The sequence below is a fragment of the Oncorhynchus nerka genome, linkage group LG13, assembly GCF_034236695.1.
Source record: "Oncorhynchus nerka isolate Pitt River linkage group LG13, Oner_Uvic_2.0, whole genome shotgun sequence".
Classification (NCBI taxonomy): Eukaryota; Metazoa; Chordata; class Actinopteri; order Salmoniformes; family Salmonidae; genus Oncorhynchus; species Oncorhynchus nerka.
Genome location: NC_088408.1, coordinates 11,049,421 through 11,067,634, shown reverse-complemented (window position 1 = coordinate 11,067,634; position 18,214 = coordinate 11,049,421). Strand labels below are relative to the sequence as shown.

Sequence of the window (18,214 nt, the reverse complement as noted above, 5' to 3'; positions counted from 1 at the left end):
GTCAGTCAGTCACTAGGGGTCACCAGTCAGTCAGTCAGTCACTAGGGGTCACCAGTCAGTCAGTCACTAGGGGTCACCAAACAGTCAGTCAATAGGGGTCACCAGTCAGTCAGTCACTAGGGGTCACCAAACAGTCAGTCACTAGGGGTCACCAAACAGTCAGTCACTAGGGGTCACCAGTCAGTCAGTCACTAGGGGTCAGTCAGTCACTAGGGGTCACCAGTCACTAGGGATCACCAGTCAGTCAGTCACTAGGGGTCACCAGTCAGTCAGTCACTAGGGGTCACCAGTCAGTCAGTCACTAGGGGTCACCAGTCAGTCAGTCACTAGGGGTCACCAGTCAGTCAGTCAGTGACTAGGGGTCACCAGTCAGTCAGTCACTAGGGGTCACCAAACAGTCATTTGCATATATTCCAGAATGTTATGAAGAGTGATCAGATTAATTGCAAAGTCCCTCTTTACCATGCAAATAAACCAAATCCCCCCAAAAACATTTCCACTGCCTTTCAGCCCTGCCACAAAAAGACCAGCTGACATCATGTCAGTGATTCTCTCGTTAACACAGGTGCGAGTGTTGACGAGGACAAGGCTGGAGATCACTCTGTGATGCTGACTGAGTTCGAATAACAGACTGAAAGCTTCAAAAGGAGGGTGGTGCTTAGAATCATTGTTCTTCTTCTGTCAACCACAGTTACCTGCAAGGAAACAAGTACCATCATCAATGATTTGCACAAAAAGGGCTTCACATGCAAGGATATTGCTGCCAGTAAGATTGCACCTAAATCAACCATTTATCGCATCATCAAGAACTTCAAGGCGAGCGGTTCAAATTTGTGTTGAAGGCTTCACGGCGCCCATGAAATTCCAGCAAGCGCCAGGACCGTCTCCTAAAGTTGATTCAGCTGCGGGATCGGGGCACCACCAGTACAGAGATTGCTCAGGAATGGCAGCAGGCAGGTGTGAGTGCATCTGCACGCACAGTGAGGCAAAGAATTTTGAAGGATGGCCTGGTGTCAAGAAGGGCAGCAAAGAAGCCACTTCTATCCAGGAAAAACATCAGGGACAGACTCATATTCTGCTGAAGGTACAGGAATTGGACTGCTGAGGACTGGGGTAAAGTCATTTTCTCTGATGAATCCCCTTTCTGATTGTTTGGGGCATCTGGAAAAAAGCTTGTCCGGAGAAGACAAGGTGAGCACTACCATCAGTCCTGTGTCATGCCAACAGTAAAGCATCCTGAGACCATTCATGTGTGGGGTTGCTTCTCAGCCAAGGGAGTGGGCTCACTACTCACAATTTTGCCTAAGAAAACAGGCATGAATAAAGAATGGTACCAACACATCATCTGAGAGCAACTTCTCCCAACCATCCAGGAACAGTTTGGTGACGAACAATGCCTTTTCCAGCATGATGGAGCACCTTGCCATAAGGCAAAAGTGATAACTAAGTGGCTTGGTGGAACACAACATCGATATTTTGGGTCCATGGCCAGGAAACTCCCCAGACCTTAATCCCATTGAGAACTTGTGGTCAATCCTCAAGAAGCGGGTAGACAAACAAAACCCAACAAATTCTGACAAACTCCAAGCATTGATTATGCAAGAATGGGCTGCCATCAGTCAGGATGTGGCCCAGAAGTTAATTGGCAGGGCAGATTGCAGAGGTCTTGAAAAAGAAGGGTCAACACTGCAAATATTGACTCTTTGCATCAACTTCATGTAATTGTCAATAAAAGCCTTTGACACTTATGAAATGCTTGGAATTATACTTCACTATTCCATAGTAACATGTGACAAAAATATCTAAAGACACTGAAGCAGCAAACTTTGTGAAAATTAATATTTGTGTCATTCTCAAAACTTTTGGCCACGACTGTAGATGATGAGAGGCCTTAAAGTTCATAATGTAATATAGACTCAGTAACCAAAACATTGAGAACAGACTGACCAGGTGAATCCAGGTGAAAGCTATGATTCCATATTGATGTCACATGTTAAATCCACTGCAATCAGTGTAGATGAAGGGGAGGAGATAAGGATGTTTCAGCCTTGAGACATGGTTTGTGCATATGTGCCATCCAGAGGGTGAATGGGCAAGACAAAATATTGAAGTGCCTTTGAACAGGGTATTGCAGTAGGTGCCATGTTCACCAGTTTGTGTCAAGAACTGCAACGCTAGTAGGTTTTTTACGCTTAACAGTTTCCCGTGTGTATCAAGAATGGTCCACCACCCAGAGGACATCCAGCCAACTTGACACAACTGTGGGAAGCAGAGCCTGATGTGACCCACACAAACCCAGCATCCGTGTTAACCAGGCCACACCCTCTGTGTAAGCAAAGCATGTCGTGTTGTGGAGAGGGACACATGACAGTTACAGTACAGCAGCTGGTTTCCCTGGTAACCAGCCAACCGTCAGAGACGCAGGCCCAGTGTCAATGCTTTAATAATGCACCCTTCCTTCCTTGGAGTAAAAGCCTACGGATCATAGATTTTCAGCAGTGGCTTTAAGAATGGCTGCATTCTCTCTCTTTCACAATTTAATTTATTTAACTAGGTTAAGAACAAATTCTTATTTACAATGACGGCCTACCCCGGCTAAACCCAAATTGTGCTCTGACTCCCAATCACGGCCGGGTTGTGATACAGCCTGGAATCAAACCAGGGTCTGTATTGACGCCTCTAGCACTGAGATGCTGCGCCACTCGGGAGCCCACAAGCAGTAATCAAGTCACTAGGGGTTAGGCTACCCATTGAGGGATACCACTATAACGCTTCTTTGTCACGCTTTTTTAAAAACCAAAACAATTAACACACTGACTCTTTAACGGGATTTAGCCATCGATAAATCACTGTGAAGCTCATTGCAATTTAACTCTGGAGTCAAGAAAGCAAATCGGTAGGAGGACTGATATTTAGACCCCTTCATCACCACTGCCAGGAACAAGTGAGACAATGTCTGTGACAATCAGTTCGAATCCAGCCAAGCATCGAGTTCATAATCACATATGAGCCTATGTAACAAGATTAAGCACAAAACTGTTCATCATTTGGTCATTAAAAAGGTTTATGAATATATTGTGACATTTTGGCCCATACTAAACACAGAGAAATAGCGGGATTAGGCTACAGTATCAGTGTCAATTGGATGCAGTGATGAAAACTGTTTAAGAGTACAGAGTGTAATTTATTACAGAGGGTTATTCCAGAGCATTTCATGTTAGCACATCTGTTTTCAGAGCTCGCTTTCTGAGATGTTTGTTTCCCACCTGCAAGATTGAGATTTTCCTATCAAACAGATATAGCCTAGAGCATACATATAGACCATGGAAACTGATGAAGTGTTCAGTCTTCAATGGAGAGCCTTTATCAGTGTTTGATCAAATTAACCCCTTGGCTTGTCTAAACAGTACAGTGGACAAGTCAGATACCACATCATCATCATCTATTCTCCCACAGGTTAAACAAATAACTCCACCCTTTAATGACTGTTCCTTTAGCTGTTCTCGTCTCACACTGGGGTGACAATGTGGTATGATGTTGGGACACTGCCTGGCACAGAGATGGGTTCCCTTAGCTGTTCTCGTCTCACACTGGGGTGACAATGCGGTATGATGTTGGGACACTGCCTGGCACAGAGATGGGTTCCCTTAGCTGTTCTCGTCTCACACTGGGGTGACAATGTGTTATGATGTTGGGACACTGCCTGGCACAGAGATGGGTTCCCTTAGCTGTTCTCGTCTCACACTGGGGTGACAATGCGGTATGATGTTGGGACACTGCCTGGCACAGAGATGGGTTCCCTTAGCTGTTCTCGTCTCACACTGGGGTGACAATGTGTTATGATGTTGGGACACTGCCTGGCACAGAGATGGGTTCCCTTAGAAACACATGGGAGGGAGGAGAGACGGAGGATACCACACAGGCTCTTTAAAAACACATAGATCACAAGGGCTGCCCTGGAAACGCATAGATCACAAGGGTTGCCCTGCTAGCTCAGTTAGCCTAGCCGGAACCCTGTGTGGCTAACGCTAGCTCTATTAGCCTGGGCTAACACTGATCCTGTGGGGAGAATGGCTGAGAGGCTAATCAAGTGTGAAAGAGGATTGTGTTGCCAGCCTCACACCACAGGGCCCGCTGGCTGGGTTGTATAGCACTCTGCTAACACAGGGACAGCCGGCTGGATTGGCTAACACAGAACCAGTTGGCTGGGTTGGCAAATACTCTCAACACAGGAATAGCTGGCTGGGATGGTTAACACCCTGCTAGCACAGGGACAGCTGGCTGGGTTGCTAACACTCTGCTAGCACAGGGACAGCTGGCTGTGTTGCTAACACAGGGACAGCTGGGGTTCCCATTAATAGTGTAACGACTCTGGGTTTATAAGCGCGGATGTCGGCACGAGCATGCTTTTGCGGCACAGTCGATAGCGCGCTGGACTTCGGGCTAGAAGGTCGAGGGTTCGAGACCTGCTCCCTGCCTGTTTCATTACAATATTATATCAGACTCCACAGAGCTCTAGCTAGCTGTTAGCTAGCTACATGGATGGTGAGAAAAACAATGTTACATACACAATATCAGTGGTTAGCTTTTAGCTAGCTACGGAATCCCTTGGCTAGCATTGATCACTATGATGATCAATGGACAATGGGTGGGAGAAAAAAAACATTAAGGCTACACAGGTGATATGAGTGGGTTGATGTTTAAGTATGTGTTTTGGAGCATGGTTCCTGCATCAACTGGATGACGATCTGCTCTTGACAACATTGTTACAATGTTGCAATGTTACAATGTTACAATGTTACAATGTGTAATAGGGAACAAAAACAACGTTGACCCCAAAACAAACCAAAAGGGTTCACGAGGTGCTATAAGCTTTTGAACTTTTATGCAATTAGGATCAACTGAAGTGTGCATTTTATTTGAGGTGTTCACAGTTCGCTTACGGAAAAAGATTGCAGTCAGAGTGCAGTATAACTGCAGTGCACTGCAGTCAGAGTGCAGTATATAACTGCAGTGCACTGCAGTCAGAGTGCAGTATATAACTGCAGTGCACTGCAGTATGCTGCAAATACTGCATACAATTTTGTGTCCACATACTTTTGGTCATATGGTGTACATTTGTTTCAAAGTAGATTTGTTTAACCTCTACGGGACGGTTGCACTAACGTGCGCTAATGTGATTAGCATGACGCTGTAAGTAACAAGAACATTTCCCAGGACATAGACATGTCTGACATGGGCAGAACGCTTAAATTATTGTTAATCTAACTGCACTGTCCAATTTACAGTGAAGAAATACCATGCTATTGTTTGAGGAGAGTGTAGTTTGAGAATGTCATTTTAGGCGAAAAATTTAAAAAAGGGTCAGATCCTTAAAACTACAAAGAATCACTTTGTGACCCACTGCAGTACAAGGTCAACTTCTTGTTCAAAGTTATTCTTGAAAAGCTAACAAATTAGCAACAACATCCTCTTCGATAACACCGGCTACAGCCGCTGCAAACTAGCTTACAACAAAAGATAGCTAGCTAAACCGTAGGATAACTACCGCTCACTATTGTGTAGTGACCTGTTGGCCTTTGAGAAGGCAGAAGTTTCCATACGTTTTTGTAAAAACGGTCCCACCCATTACAAGTCCAGATGTGATTGGTTGATTCCACTGTCACTCCAAAATTGTTAACTAAGACAGTTGAATGGCAGATGCCTTCTATCTAGGTTCTGACGGCCTAGCCAATGTAGCTAGAATTATCTCCCCAGATACCACAAAAGAAAAATCCTGATCGGAATTAGAGATTAAATCAGAACATCATTGAAAATAATATCATTAGAATTATTATTATTATTGTTTCATGAATCCTTCGCCCTTCTCTGAAGGCGTAGAGGGCCCTGATTGTTCACCTCTGTGTTTGGGTTAGTAATAATTTGGCTCTAGTTTCCCCCAGAATGCATTTGTTCTCCATTCTGAATGTCTAAAGAATCCATATGTTGTTCTGAAATACAAACACAGAAATACTGGACATTTTCAACTCTTATTATGGTGGCGATTTGACAAAATTACAGTCATGGTCTTGAATTGGACTTGCATTTTTCTGGTCTCGGCCTTGACGCGGTCTTGCCACAGACTTGATTTGCTCCAGGATTTGTCTTGATTCGGTCTCACTTTAGGTGGTCTCAAACACAACACTGTGTGAAAGCTTCTATGGTACTGCATATCTACAGCCAAGTCCCGAAAATGTAATATCTTTGGACGTGACGAAAAGCCTACAAAAAAGCTATACAAACTATGGACCAATCGGCATCCAAAACTGATAAATAGTTCATTACCTCACTTCAAATAAGGCCAGAACTCTCACCGGGTGAGTAACTATCACACATTGAAGAAGATATTTGTGATTGAAGCAGATTTCAAAAGGACTTGAGGCCAGCCAGTTATCTAGCCACCCCAGGAGTTAGGACTAATCATCCCAGGAAATGAAAAGATCAAGTTCCTGTCTATCTATGATTAATTCATGGACAGACACATTGGGTTCTGTCAGTCGGGTTTAGTGAGCTGTGGAGACATTACACAACATCTCAGGCTGTGTTTACACAGGCAGTCCAATTATTGTCAAAAGATCTGATCTGAGTGGCAAAAAGATCAGGATTAGGCTACCTGTGTAAACTCAGCCTTAGACACATTGGGCCAGGTTCACGCAGTACCAATGCAACATTTGCACTGGAAATATAGCATACAAGTGGTTGACATACTGCACAGGTGTGGTCTCTGACATTTAAGAAAAGCCCACAAGAGTGAACCATGTTCAATATTAAATGGGACTGTATGTCACATTGACTGAATTAAATAGGATCCTGCTTACTGAAATGAATTAATCATACAGATATTCCTGCTTACTCAAATTAATTAATTAAACTGATATTCTGTTGACAGAGGCAGTGCATGTACCCGCTAGAGTCCAAAACACTGTCCACTCTCTGCCTCCAGATCATTTTTCAATTACACCCCTGATAAATATTCCTCATAAATTGACCGTTTCTGATCCTTGAAGCAAAAACAGTTCAGCACCGATCGCCAGGAAAGGAGACATTAAGGTTGGCTGGTGAAGCACTAGCCTTAGTGAGAGGCAGACAGAGACATTAAGGTTGGCTGGTGAAGCACTAGCCTTAGTGAGAGGCAGACAGAGACATTAAGGTTGGCTGGTGAAGCACTAGCCTTAGTGAGAGGCAGACAGAGACATTAAGGTTGGCTGGTGAAGCACTAGCCTTAGTGAGAGGCAGACAGAGACATTAAGGTTGGCTGGTGAAGCACTAGCCTTAGTGAGAGGCAGACAGAGACGCACCTTAAAAACCAAATGGGCCTGATTCTTTACGTCATAATGAGTCATACACAAGACACCTAGTATTTACCTCACAATGAACATGATATAGAATCACACACGATGCAGATGACACATTGTGCTCCCAACTCCACTGGGGTGGCCCCTGGTGTCAGGCCCCATGTGATAATGTAGGTCAAGGTAACTGTTTGCGTGTAGCCACGGATGGCGAGAGAGAGGGGGTGATGATTGTGTTCGCTTGGGAGAGCCAAGTGAGAGAAAAATAGGTCGACAATCCTCTGGGTCACAGAGTAGGACGTACTGAAGCAAGCATGACCGACTGACTGGCTGACAGAATAGCTCTCTGCGAATGTGGCTATTTCTTATATGCAATATTTTTTAAGGCTAGCGTGGGCTATTTCATGACCCGTTTTGTTATGTGTAGGGAGAGCTGTGTTTACAAAACAAATGGCAATTGCCAAGAAAGCCTATTCTAACGCGTGGCAATTCCCATGAAGGTAACTAACGAATGTCAATTCTAAACAATGGCAATTCCAACCAATGGCAATTGCAATGAATGGAGACAACGAACGGCAATCGCAATGAATGGAGACAACGAACGGCAATCACAATGAATGGAGACAACGAACGGCAATCACAATGAATGGAGACAACGAACGGCAATCACAATGAATGGAGACAACGAACGGCAATCACAATGAATGGAGACAACGAACGGCAATCACAATGAATGGAGACAACGAACGGCAATCACAATGAATGGAGACAGCGAACGGCAATCACAATGAATGGAGACAGCGAACGGCAATCACAATGAATGTAGACAACGAATGGCAATCACAATGAATGGAGACAACGAATGGCAATCACAATGAATGGAGACAACGAACGGCAATCACAATGAATGGAGACAACGAATGGCAATCACAATGAATGGAGACAACGAACGGCAATCACAATGAATGGAGACAACGAACGGCAATCACAATGAATGGAGACAACGAATGGCAATCACAATGAATGGAGACAACGAATGGCAATCACAATGAATGGAGACAACGAATGGCAATCACAACGCAATCAAGACAAAGGAGATCTGCATCAGAGCAGATAAAACAGATCCCTGTCTCTGTGGTTTTCACTAGAGGGAGTCTGTTCTTTATAGGGCTGTCTGTCTTGTCCTTGGCAGCTGTCACTACACAGAGCCCCCTGTAGTCACGACTCACTTCTTCACTCTGAAGCAGCTAATCACTGGCATTCATGTTGTTGTTTGAGGTGACGTTCCATTTCCGTAGTAGAACTCTGAGGAGCAGAACGAGCTAAGATACTGTTTGTCTGCTCCCTGTTTCTCCCTCTGCAGTTTGAGGTCAAGTTGTATTTCCATAGTCAACATGACTCTGGGGCAGAACGAGGTTCCATCTCGTTTCTCCCACTACAGTTTTGTGATTTTACATTCAGTAATCTGATGACCGTTATTTATTTAAATCGACTAAATATGTTTAATTGTTACCAGATTAAATTAATGACATAACAATTAACTCATTAGGATTTTGGGGCACCACGGAAGAGGTTGTTTAACTTCTTTGGGATAGGGGGCAGCATTTTCACTTTTGGATGAATAGCGTGCCCAGAGTAAACTGCCTCCTACTGAGTCCCAGATGCTAATATATGCATATTATTATTAGTATTGGATAGAAAACACTCTGAAGTTCCTAAAACTGTTTGAATGATGTCTGTGAGTATAACATAACTCATATGGCAGGCAAAAACCTGAGAAAAAATCCAAACAGAAAGTGGGAAATCTGAGGTTTGTAGTTTTTGAACTCAGCCCCTATCGAATTCACAGTGGGATATGGATTATTTTGGACATCCTAAGGCTTCCACTAGATGTCAACCGTCTTTAGAACGTTGTTTCAGGCTGCTCATGTGAAGGGCTGCCGGATGAGAGGGGATTGAGTCAGAGGTCTGCCTACAGCCTCGTTCTCAGTCAAGCACATTTGTCATGAGCGGTACCTCTCGTTCCAGTGCATTTCTAAAGACAATGGAATTCTCCGGTTGAAACATTATTGAAAACTTATGATAAAAACAGCCTAAAGATTGATTCTATACTTAGTTTGACAAGTTTCTTCGACCTGTAATATAACTTTTTGAACGTTTCGTCCGAATGGACCAGATCGCGCATTTGGATTTGGATTTCGCCCTAACTAAAGAACCTATTGGACATAAATGATGGACATTATCGAACAAAACAAGCATTTATTGTGGAACTGCGATTCCAGGGAGTGCATTCTGATGAAGATCATCAAAGGTAAGTGAATATTTATAATGCTGTTTATGAATAATGTTGACTACCCAACATGGCGGATATTTCTCTGGCTGGTTTGGGCTCTGAGCGCCGTTCTCAGATTATGCTTTTTCCGTAATTTAAAAAAAAAGTCTGACACAGCGGTTGCATTAAGGAGAAGTGTATCTATATTTCTAACTACTGAACGTAACACACCAATGTAAAATAAGATTTTTGGATATAAATATGAACTTCACAGAACAAAACATATGTATTATGTAACATGAAGTCCTATGAGTGTCATCTGATGAAGATCATCAAAGGTTAGTGATTAAATCTTTAACTCTATTTGTACTTTTTGTGACTCCTCTCTTTGGCTGGAAAAATGGCTGGGTTTTTCTGTGAGTTGGTGGTGACCTAACATAATCATTTGTGGAGCTTTCACTGTAAAGCATGTTTGAAATCAGACACTGTGGCTGTATTAACGAGAATTTTATCTTTAAAATGGTGCCTAATACTTGTATGTTTGAAAAATTTGATTTTTGAGATTTCTGTTGATTTGTATTTGGCGCCCTGCAATTTCATTGGCGAGGGGTTCCGCCAGCGGAACGGGGATCCGCCAGTCCTAGACAGGTTAAAGAGTCAACAATTAAACTCCATAAGATAAATCTATTACATCGATAAACAGTAATCGTATGAATCATTTCCTCATCATGAACAGTCGTAACATCATGCATCTGCAAAACCCTCAGCCTTACTCATTATTCAGTACTAGACAAATTGGTTTACTAGCTAACTAAATAACACAGAATAAACATACTCTTTACACGAGACAAAGGTCCCTAGTGGACTGACAAAATTACAGCTTGTTACAACACACAGAGAGAGCGAGAGAGGGGCACACTTATCATCGAGACATTTCAGAATTATTCTCACAGTAACGTTAATCATATAGTTTTGCACACGACCCGACATCCGTTTGGAATAAGAAGTCATGAATGTATTTACGTGTGAGTTGTATCTCTGTTGGAACAGCTGTTCCAGTTGCATGGCTCTGATTGTCCAAAAGGGGTCTCCCCTTTCACGTCTTATCTTTCTGTGTTGTTCACTCTGCAAGATAACCAGCCATGTCGACAGTTCCCATTGGTGATGAGCGTAGTAGGATAGTCTCACTTAAGTCAGATATTGAGAAAAGCGAATCTAAGACAACTAATCAGCTGTGCCAGTGATTGTCTGAGGTGAGCTTCTCGCCTCTTCCCCCTCGGGTAGATAGTCAAAATTCCAAACCACTTTACACACGCAGCTGCAGACTGGCGGTGTCTTGGACTGGTAGGTGAGTGGATTTCTTGAGGATGCTTTCAACCATTTCAAACATGCAGCTCTCCACCTCGCGTTTCCTGGTCTAAATGTTCATTTCGTCGGCAATGCTTTTTAGGCACTCTTGTCAAAACTCTTGTTATGCACTCAGTCCGTCTGACATGCTCTCTGAACTCACTCGGGGCATGGGTACTTACTTATGCACAGTTTATAGGAGATTGATTCTCTTAACCCTCCCAAAATCACATTCATATTTTAACAGAAATACTTTCATCATTCTTCATATTGTATTCACAGCATGTTGGATGAAAACATGACAGATTAAGGGGGTTCCTTTCGAAGTTATAGTATTTGGTCCATACAGTTTTTAATGACATCACAAAATGAAAACCAATATTACATTTATTTTCCATAGTTCCCCACGGACCATTCCCCACATTCTTTATGTTAGAATTATTGTTCCATTATCCACGTTTTGGGCGGGTAAAAGTATCTTTAGACAAAAGCATTCCTTTGGTTGATAATAAAGGGTAGAAAGTTCTCTCCTTCTTAAATTTATGACTGGGTGTGGAGGTGTCAAAACCCCCCACAGTTCCCTCCTCCTTTGTGGGTGGGAGAGGGTCTGGTTATTGTCAGCCAATGCCAAGCTGATCTGACCCATTGTGATCCTCACAGGACAGACAACAGTTTTATGTCAAGCCTTGTATTTTCTATACTACAAGTGTGAGGGGGAAGAGAGAAGTGGGGGAGATGTCTATTCCATGATGTTTCTACCGCTGCAGTTTAAAGTGGAACTGACACCATTTTAACTACTTTTGCAAAAACTTGAATCATAATATTGGTTAAGTTCCGTACACAGAACGAGGGGCAGAACAAGTTTCAAGATTTCTATTCCCAAAGCGGTGAAAAATATCCATAAACCCAATAATTAGGCCGATACAGTGACATTGTCACAGAAGCACAGTCCTTTCACCAAGTAGCTACTAATGATCCTTTATTATCAATTGGGGAGGGGCTTACAAAGGTTAGGCCTAGGCTATACAGTATCAACTGGATGCAGACAGGACAAATGTTTAATTAGGAAGTGTGATTTGTTCCAGTCTGGTATTCCTGGTCATCAGTGTTAGTGTCTGTTTACAAGTTGGGCCCTCTCCGAGGTTCTCCAAGTGTGTCTGACTCACTGTCTCATGTTTGTTTTAAATTGCCAATTTGGATAGCCACCACTAACGAGCAGGAGCAACGCTTTGATTGGTGAGTTGTTGTGATTGGTGAGTTTGTGTGTGTGTGTATAGTACAGTGCCAATCCCCAGGGGCTGTATAGCCGTTAGAAGCCCCATGAGCCAGGCCATCTAAAAGGAGCCAGAGCCCAATAGGCCGTCATGATAAACTAAAGTTAACTACAACCAGGAGACACAGAGCTAGATACAGTGTGGGTGGATGGGATGAGAGCCTCGCCTGCATGAAGAATCTTTGATTGGAGCACAGAACTATAGCGCTTGTTTAATGTCTAGTTTTAGGAATGACACTCAACTGGTGGTGCTGCGTCTGTTGTTCAAAAACACAAGGTCAATTTTTATACGTTTATTTAAAATACATTTTTTGTTCTTGTCATATATTAGAAAATAATAGTGGAATGTTAGAAACTAAATGGCCACAATTTCAGAAGCTTTAAAATAGTTTTGTGCACAGGTAACACTAATGAAAATATACATTTCCTCAGTCAAGCAGCACACGATGCCGTAATTGGATCGTGCATTTTCAATTATTTGTGAAATTAGTTGAATATCTGAAGATTCCTGCAGGGGATTTTCTAAATAAAGTGTTATTCCACCCAAACCCATAGCATCCAAGCGTCCATTTAGTCCTGACTGACGTGGGTCACGATGGATGATAGTGGACCCAGCTGTAGAAAGTGACAGAAAGACAAGACTAGACCACAGGCAGTGTGTGTGCGTGTGAGACAGTACTGAGACGTGAGAGAACCTCCTTCCAGGTGCATGGTTACTGACTATCCATCAGTATGAGTTAGTCTCTCACTCCAAATTCAAGGACATGAAGATAAAGACACCCAGAGAGAGTCAGTGGGTTCTTCTCCCTTCTCCCCCGGCAGCCATCTTGTCAAAAACAGTATCTGGTGTGACAGGAGCTTCTCTCTCCCCTGCCTGTTTCAGACACTGACCAGCCTGGAGAATGTTGACGCTGAATACAGCTCATATTCTTGTGAAAAACACGGTTTCTTTCTGTTGCACTGTTGAGGGCAGGGCATCTGCTTTCATTTCTGTCTTTCTCTTCACTCCGCCATGGGAACGAACACAGAGACTCGGCGGTCTGTTGGGTTTTATTGACATTATGACATCTCCACGCTCTCAGTCTCTGCCTGCTATCTCCCCTCACTGTTGTGTCGGGTAAATAGGAGAGCCATCCAGTCATGTAGTCGTTCTGGTGTCACTGAGGCCATGTGTGTGTGAGAGTGTGTGTGTGTATGAAGGTTTGTAATGCAGAAGTATAGGCCCTATAAGTGTGGAGGACAGAGGAGCCTCTTAAAGAAGAAGTTACAGCCAGAAATCTTGCTTGTTTGTAGGTGACCAAATACATATTTTCCACCATAATTTGCAAATAGATTCATAAAAAATCCTACAAATGTGATTTTCTAGATTTTTTTTCTAATTTTGTCTGTCATATTTGAAGTGTACCTATGATGAAAATTACAGGCCTCTCTCATTTTTTTTTAAGTGGCACAATTGGTGGCTGACTAAATACTTTTTTGCCCCACTGTATATGGAAGTACTTTTGTGCCCCAAAAAAGGAGTTAATTTCTGTATTCATACAACTTGTCTTATTTCAAATTTTGTTGTGTTACAGGCTGAATTCAAAATCGATTACATATATTTGTTTCTCACCCATCTACACACAATAGCCCATAATGAACACACGTTTTTAGAAATGTTTGCTAATTTATTGAAAATGAAATACAGAAATATCTAATTTACATAAGTATTCACACCCTGAGTCAATACATGTTAGAATCACCTTTGGCAGTGATTACAGCAGTGAGTCTTTCTGGGTAAGTCTAAGAGCTTTCCACACCTGAATTGCACATTTTTTTCAAGATCTGTCAAGTTGGTTGTTGATCATTGCTAGACAGCCATTTTTCAAGTCTCGACATACAGTTTTGACTTAAATCAGCTTAAAAATCTAACTAGGTCACAAGGAACAATGTTGTCTTGGTAAGCAACCCCAGTGTGGATTTGGTCTTGTGTTTTAGGTTATTGTCCTGCTGAAAAGTGAACTTGTCTCTCAGTTTCTGTTGGAAAGCAGACTGAACAAGGTTCTCTTTCAGGATGTTTCCTGTTCTTTGCTCTATGCCGTTTATTTTTATCCTAAAAAACTCCCTAGTCCTTGCCGATGACATGCATACCCACGACATGATGCAGCAACCACCACGCTTGAAAATATTAAAAACAGTGATTGTGTTGGATTCGGCCTAAACCTCACACCTTATATTCAGGACATAAAGCTAATTTCCTTGCCACATTTTCTGCAGTTACACTTTAGTGCCTTATTGCAAAATACAGGATGCATTAAAAATATATAGTTTTATTATGTACAGGCTTCCTTCTTTTCACTCTGTCATTTAGGTTAGTTTTGTGGAGTAACTACAATGTTGTTGATCCATCCTCAGTTCTCTCCCAACACAGCCATTAAACTTCGCAACTGTTTTAAAGTCACCATTGACCTCACGGAGAAATCCCTGAGCGGTTTCCTTCCTCTCCGGCAACTGAGTTAGGAAGGATGCCTGTATCTTTGTAGTTACTGGGTGTGTTGATAAACCACCCTCAAAAGGGATATTCAATGCTTAAAAGGCCGCTAAAATGTTTAAATATCGGTTATCAGTATCGGCCAAAAATGTAATATCGGTGCATCCCTAGCCCTTACAATTCCATTAGTCAGCTTAGTAGAAACCCAGCCCTGGGCCCTTACAATTCCATATGTCAGCTTAGTAGAAACCCAGCCTTGGGCCCTTAGAATTCCATATGTCAGCTTAGTAGAAACCCAGCCCTGGGCCCTTACAATTCCATATGTCAGCTTAGTAGAAACTCAGCCCTGGGCCCTTACAATTCCATTAGTCAGCTTAGTAGAAACCCAGCCCTGGGTCCTTACAATTCCATATGTCAGCTTAGTAGAAACCCAGCCCTGGGCCCTTACAATTCCATATGTCAGCTTAGTAGAAACCCAGCCCTGGGCCCTTACAATTCCATTAGTCAGCTTAGTAGAAACCCAGCCCTGGGCCCTTACAATTCCATATGTCAGCTTAGTAGAAACCCAGCCCTGGGCCCTTACAATTCCATTAGTCAGCTTAGTAGAAACCCAGCCCTGGGCCCTTACAATTCCATATGTCAGCTTAGTAGAAACCCAGCCTTGGGCCCTTACAATTCCATATGTCAGCTTAGTAGAAACCCAGCCCTTGGCCCTTACAATTCCATATGTCAGCTTAGTAGAAACCCAACAATTCCATATGTCAGCTTAGTAGAAACCCAGCCCTGGGTCCTTACAATTCCATATGTCAGCTTAGTAGAAACCCAGCCCTGGGCCCTTACAATTCCATATGTCAGCTTAGTAGAAACCCAGCCCTGGGCCCTTACAATTCCATTAGTCAGCTTAGTAGAAACCCAGCCCTGGGTCCTTACAATTCCATTAGTCAGCTTAGTAGAAACCCAGCCCTGGGCCCTTACAATTCCATATGTCAGCTTAGTAGAAACCCAGCCCTGGGCCCTTACAATTCCATTAGTCAGCTAGAAACCCAGCCCTGGGACAATTCCATATGTCAGCTTAGTAGAAACCCAGCCTTGGGCCCTTACAATTCCATATGTCAGCTTAGTAGAAACCCAGCCCTTGGCCCTTACAATTCCATATGTCAGCTTAGTAGAAACCCAGCCCTGGGTCCTTACAATTCCATTAGTCAGCTTAGTAGAAACCCAGGCCTGGGCCCTTACAATTCCATGTCAGTCAGCCCTGGGCATTAGTCAGCTTAGTAGAAACCCAGCCCTGGGTCCTTACAATTCCATTAGTCAGCTTAGTAGAAACCCAGCCCTGGGCCCTTACAATTCCATTAGTCAGCTTAGTAGAAACCCAGCCCTGGGCCCTTACAATTCCATATGTCAGCTTAGTAGAAACCCAGCGCTGGGCCCTTACAATTCCATTAGTCAGCTTAGTAGAAACCCAGCCCTGGGCCCTTACAATTCCATATGTCAGCTTAGTAGAAACCCAGCCCTGGGCCCTTACAATTCCATTAGTCAGCTTAGTAGAAACCCAGCCCTGGGTCCTTACAATTCCATTAGTCAGCTTAGTAGAAACCCAGGCCTGGGCCCTTACAATTCCATATGTCAGCTTAGTAGAAACCCAGCCCTGGGCCCTTACAATTCCATTAGTCAGCTTAGTAGAAACCCAGCCCTGGGCCCTTACAAGTGCGCTTCCGGGAAGAGACCGTTGTCTGGTTAAACTTTTTTTTTTTCCATAGCACTCGTGATTGCAGAGTTTGAAAAATAAAAGTCCACTGGATTGTTGCAAATAATCATGATATCATTCTGCCAGGTAGGCAGGCATAGGCTACATTGTAGTTAACATTTAATTGAGAAGGTTTTTGAGAAAACCTTCTTCTGGTAGAGATGGGAAGGCTATCATTAGCATCATTCTCTAACGGCTACACAATGTGCAGACATAGGTGCACACCGCACACATACGGACATTCCTGTGTCTTTTCAGAAAATCACTGATGCATTTTGTTCAAGTCTTATTATTCCCTCGGGCAAATTAATACATTTTCTAATAAGTTCAATATATTTTAGCTGATTTCCTACTAATTTCAATACATTTTGGAATACTGTTGAATTCCGTTTTAGTGTCAGGATTCTGTGATTCCATCCATGTTCTCCGGCAACGTAGATTTTATATGGCCCCACAGAAGGCTATTAGCAAGCGTACAACAGAGAGCAGGCGCCACCTTCCAAAGCTCCCATAGGAAATACATAATACCCCTCATATCCTCCAATCAGTTCTCATGACCATCAATACAACTGTTGGGGCCTGGAACATTCATGAGAAGAACAGCATGTCTGAGTCCCAAAATGGCACCCTATAGTGCACTAGTTTTCATCAGAGCCCTATGGGCCCTTGTCAAAAGAAGTGCACTATAAAGGGAATAGGATGGCATTTGGAATACAACCAGGCTGTCTAGCTGTCTGTCTCTATGTATCGCCATCAGACACAGGAAGAACGGCTGTGAGACTCATGGTGACAAGGCAATATTTCATCAGATTTGTCTGACTAAGAACACGGCTAGAACCGCTGTAGGAACGTGGCTAAAAGCTCAGTTTCACCTTTGAAGACTAGAGACAGCAGCCTAGTCTTAGGAGAAAGGAGGCAGGTGGTTTAGCAATGGTAGAGGAGAGCAGATATGGAAAACTCTTTACACATCGAATCCTCTGATCTAAGACTTACCTAACACTTACAACAATTGCAACAGTTGTCATAAATAAATAGTCATGACACATGACTTTAGAGTGACTTTAAACTGTCGTCACACAAACCGTTCGTTCTCTTCGCTAGGTCAGCTAAAGTTTCAAGTTCTCTTTCAAGTATTCAATTCGGTATTTCACTTACGGGATACACCTCCATCGTATTTGTCAGAAGCCTTTATCCACTACGCCAGCCATACTTGTCGAGACTTGTCCATTGGGAAAGGGTGGACGTCGAGACTTGTCCATTGGGAAAGGGTGGACGTCGAGACTTGTCCATTGGGAAAGGGTGGACGTCGAGACTTGTCCATTGGGAAAGGGTGGACGTCGAGACTTGTCCATTGGGAAAGGGTGGACGTCGAGACTTGTCCATTGGGAAAGGGTGGACGTCGAGACTTGTCCATTGGGAAAGGGTGGACGTCGAGACTTGTCCATTGGGAAAGGGTGGACGTCGAGACTTGTCCATTGGGAAAGGGTGGACGTCGAGACTTGTCCATTGGGAAAGGGTGGACGTCGAGACTTGTCCATTGGGAAAGGGTGGACGTCGAGACTTGTCCATGGGGAAAGGGTGGACGTCGAGACTTGTCCATTGGGAAAGGGTGGACGTCGAGACTTGTCCATTGGGAAAGGGTGGACGTCGAGACTTGTCCATTAGGAAAGGGTGGACGTCGAGACTTGTCCATTAGGAAAGGGTGGACGTCGAGACTTGTCCATTGGGAAAGGGTGGACGTCGAGACTTGTCCATTGGGAAAGGGTGGACGTCG

At 43.4% G+C, this 18,214-nt stretch overlaps 1 protein-coding gene across 2 annotated transcripts in view; it reads right to left on the bottom strand.

Moving 5' to 3' along the window:
* aven (apoptosis, caspase activation inhibitor) overlaps positions 1-18,214 on the bottom strand; it is a 55,580-nt gene that overhangs the window by 7,210 nt on the left and 30,156 nt on the right. The gene's annotated exons all lie outside the window — the stretch shown is intronic.